The following is a 4,175-nucleotide window of genomic DNA, read 5'->3' as shown; positions in this document are numbered from 1 at the left end:
AGACTTATGGTGGAGAGGATATAACCATGTGTACTTAGTAAAATAATCTACAAAAATAATATAAAAACGAAACTTGTCAAAAGAAGGAATTGGGGCAGGGCCCCATACGTCAGTATAAATGATTTCAAATGGTTTAGAGCAAGAAATGGAGGTTGTCCCAAAAGGTAGTTTATGACTTTTATTGCAAAGACAAGCATCGCAATGATTGACAGTGCTATTGATTTTCAAGGTAGGAAGAGAATAACGAGAAAGTAATTTTTGCTAGATAAAAAGGGAGGGATGACCAAGACGACGATGCCATACATTAACCGGTGCTGCGACTGAAGAGCGAGCAGTAGGAAGGGTAATTTGCGAAGCGGATGGCCACTCATAAATGTTATCTTTGTTCTGGCCCTGGACCAAGGATGCCCCCGTGCTCAAATCCTTGACAAGAAAAAAGTTAGGAAAGAATTCAATTGAGGTATTATTTGTTTACGGAATTGAAAAACAGAAATGAGGTTTCTTTTAATATTAGGTGCACACAGAACATCATTGAGTGTAAAAGTTATGATAAGTGAACTAAGCGTTGAGGAACCAGAATGAGTAATAGGAATTCTTTTACCGTCACCGATGATGATATCTTCATTTCCGTCATAGTTGTTGTGGATGGACAAGTTTTGAAGATCAGAGATGATGTGATGAGAGGCGCCCGAGTCTACAATCCAATTAGGTTGGGTAGGAGTTGGAATAGCCATGAAATTCGCCTGAGGCCACTGTGATGGAGCAGGGAGCCTGGGGCGGGATCGATAAACTTTCGCAGAGTGTCTGACTTTATCACATAGTTGGCAAACGACTCGTTGGTGGCTTGTGAAGTCAGGACGCGACAACTGAGGATTATGAAAGTTACCACCTTGATATGGATGAGGGGGGTTTGGTCTGGGCGCCATAGGGCTGGGAGGCAACTTAGCCAGACCGTTGTTGACGTGCTTATTATACTGGTTGCTCTTCCTCTTGGATTTTTGATTGACCTGAGTTGTAATAGGTGGTCCGGGCAACATATCATCACGCTTCAAATATGTCTCATAGTCGATCAACTTATCATAAAGTTCTTCGAATGATATTGGTGAGTCGCGTGCCCGAAGAGCTGCTGCCGGTTCTTTGTACTCGCCTCCTAGGCCATTAAGGGTATGGATTAGGACTTCTTCATCACTGAGAGAATGACCTATCAAAGCCAAGTCATCGATGATAACTTTGATAGTTTGTAGATAATCAGCAATAGTACTTCCCTCTTGTTTTGTTTTTATCAGATTAGAGAGAAGTCCGAGCATACGAGTACGTGAGCGATTTGCCAAATTTGTTTGTAACTTGCACCATGCTTCTACAGCAGTCGTACATGAGGATATCAGCGGGGCAACGGATCCAACAACAAAAGCTTGAATAGCTTGGAGGATGAGGCGATCTTGACATAACCATAGTTTGTGGGCTGGATTTGGCACTGGATTGGGTTCGCCTGGGATGTTGATCATGTCAGGTGGACACGGGAGAGAGCCATCAATGTAACCTAAGAGATCATAACCAAATAGAAGATTAGAAAGCTGTGCCCGCCAAGATGCGTAGTTACCGCCTTTGGATAATTTGAAGGGAATGAGTGCTGCAGCATTGATGGTGATAAGACTTTGAGAAGTACTCAGAATCCCTATAGAAACAGGGATAGGAATATCGGAAGGGGAAAATGAAGACATCCCAGATATTTTGTGGCGGTTTAAGTGATAAGATGTAAAGATATAGGAGGGAGAGAGGAGGAGAAAAGCAGATCAATGCACTGCAGAGGAGGCTGCAGCGATGAAGCTGCAGTGATGAACTGCAGAGGAGGCTGCAGCGCGATGCAGAATGCAGGAGAGATTGTTGCAGCAAGGTGGGAGAAATCTCTGCAGCTTGCAGCGATTTCTACAGCGATGCTTGAGAAATCTACAAGGTTGGAGATAGTTGTAGTAATGCAGTGTTGCAGTTTGGTGGCCGGAAGAGCGACGGAGTTGTCAGCGGAAGACTTCGGTTGGAAAGGGAGCAGCAGCCGGCGGTAGAAACAAAGGCCATGACTGTGCTTCCTTTAGGAGCGTTGCCCACGGATCTGATATTAGCAGCCGCAAGTGCTGCAGTGAATGGCTACGGTTGAGGGGCGGAGACGTCGCCACGAGAGGGATGGTAGAGCGGCTGCGGCTGCGACCCAAGGGGAGGCGGTGGACTCCGGTCGGGAAGCAGTTGTGAGGAGTCAAACAGCGAGAAGAGGGCTTGCTCTAGGCAAACTGCTCTGATACCATGATAAGAATTAAATGAAGAAGATAGAAATTGTAAAAGAAACTATGAAATGTATAAGATGTAATTGGCTAATACATTTGATAGTGAGCTCTTGATAGCTATTTATACACACTCAGCAGGGAGGTTATACACATTCAGCAGGGAGGATTTTTCTCAACTACTTAGAGATTTCCTCAATTGCCTTGAGGAAATCTTATCTACTTATCAGGTGGGAGTATTGCTATCAGTCCATCAGAGTGGCTTCCATTGTAATGGGTCTTAATTAGATTGCCATGGGCGGGAGTATTGGTGTCAATCCATCGAAGTGACTTTCGTATAACAAGTCTTGATTTTACACGTGAGTTATGACACGTGTGACACGTTACATAGTATTTTCAGTTATTATTATTATGATATTTCTATACTTTATTTTAGATGATAAATATATTGTGATGTCATTGGATCTATGCAATGAGAATTGGATCAAAATGAGATCATGATAATGAGACTAATTTACCTATAAATACATACCCTAAACATTCCTGGTCATATGTTACTCGAGAAGGACATCGAGATAGCCAGGCAGATCGGTGTGCTGTATATCTATCAATATAATGGAGGCAGTTAGTCTTGTTGAATCTCGAATTTTGATGATGAAGTCAATTGATGGGTTAATTGATCCAATCCATATTATTGAGTTAAGTGTGCATGATTAACTACGATAGCTTGAAGACATAAAGAAAGTTTACCGGAGTTAAGTTCGATGGGTGTTCGAGAGTCCATCAAAAGTCCGAAGAATCATTGGAAGTGCTGTCGGAACCAACCGAGAAAGAATTGAGGGCTTGCCGAAGTTTTTGGAAGTCTGCCGGAAAGATCATCGGAGATTCGCGGAGATCACTGAGAAGGTTTGGATACTTGCCAACGACTCGTTGAACTCGCCACAAGACCGGGAGCATACTAGGAGTCCACCGGAAGAAATCCAAGGGTGTATTTGGAAGTCCGTCGAAAGTTTGTTGGAAAGCTCGCCGAAAGGAAACTCGACGTTGCTGCTTAAAAATTTGCTTAGGACTATGTCTTAATTTCGTACTTTATATGTAATTTGGGTTAGGATTAAGGGTTAATCCTATAACCCGGTTAGGAGTCAATTGGGCCCGAGTTTGGACTAGTTTAAGCTAAGTTTGGAGCCCAACCGGTGAGCTGGAATAGTCCAAGCGGTGGCACCGCCCAGAACCCGAGAGGTTCGGTGGTGGCACCGCCAGTACACTGCCGGATTGGGCGGTGGCACCGCCCAGAACCCGAGAGGTCCAGCGGTGGCACCGCCTAGAACCCGAGAGGTCTAGCAGTGGCACCGCTAGTACACTATCTGTTAGACACTGACAGGCGGTGGCACCGCCAACACTGGGAAACCCAAAAGCAATTCAAATTTGGAGCCCAAATTCGAATCCTCTTGAGGCCTATAAATACCCCTCAATTCTCAGTAGAGACAACACCTTTTTGAGAAGTTAGAAATCGAGAAAAAGCTTTAGCAAAGTCTTGTTTTCAATGGCTTAAGTGTTCACCTCTCTCTTTCTCTTTGAAAAATCTATAAGAGGATGAACCACTTATAAAAAGGTTGTAAGAGGGGTATTTGATCCTTCCCCTTTAAAGTGATTTGCTAGTGGAAGTTGGGAGCCTCATCGAAGAAGGCTTCACAAGTTGATGTAGGTCATTTGACCGAACCACTTTATATTGTGGTGTTCCTTGAATGTGTGAGTGTTTAATTTTCTGAACCACTTATCTTCTTAGCAGCAAACTGTTTGGTTTTCTTCTCCCTACTCTTGACTTCCTTTACTCAAGTTATTTTAGCTAAGTTATGCTTCATCGAATCGAATTCTCTGCACATTTACGAAATCAATTTCAAA

The sequence above is a fragment of the Musa acuminata genome, chromosome BXJ1-3, assembly GCF_036884655.1.
Source record: "Musa acuminata AAA Group cultivar baxijiao chromosome BXJ1-3, Cavendish_Baxijiao_AAA, whole genome shotgun sequence".
Lineage (NCBI taxonomy): Eukaryota > Viridiplantae > Streptophyta > Magnoliopsida > Zingiberales > Musaceae > Musa > Musa acuminata.
This window is presented reverse-complemented; position numbering follows the sequence as displayed.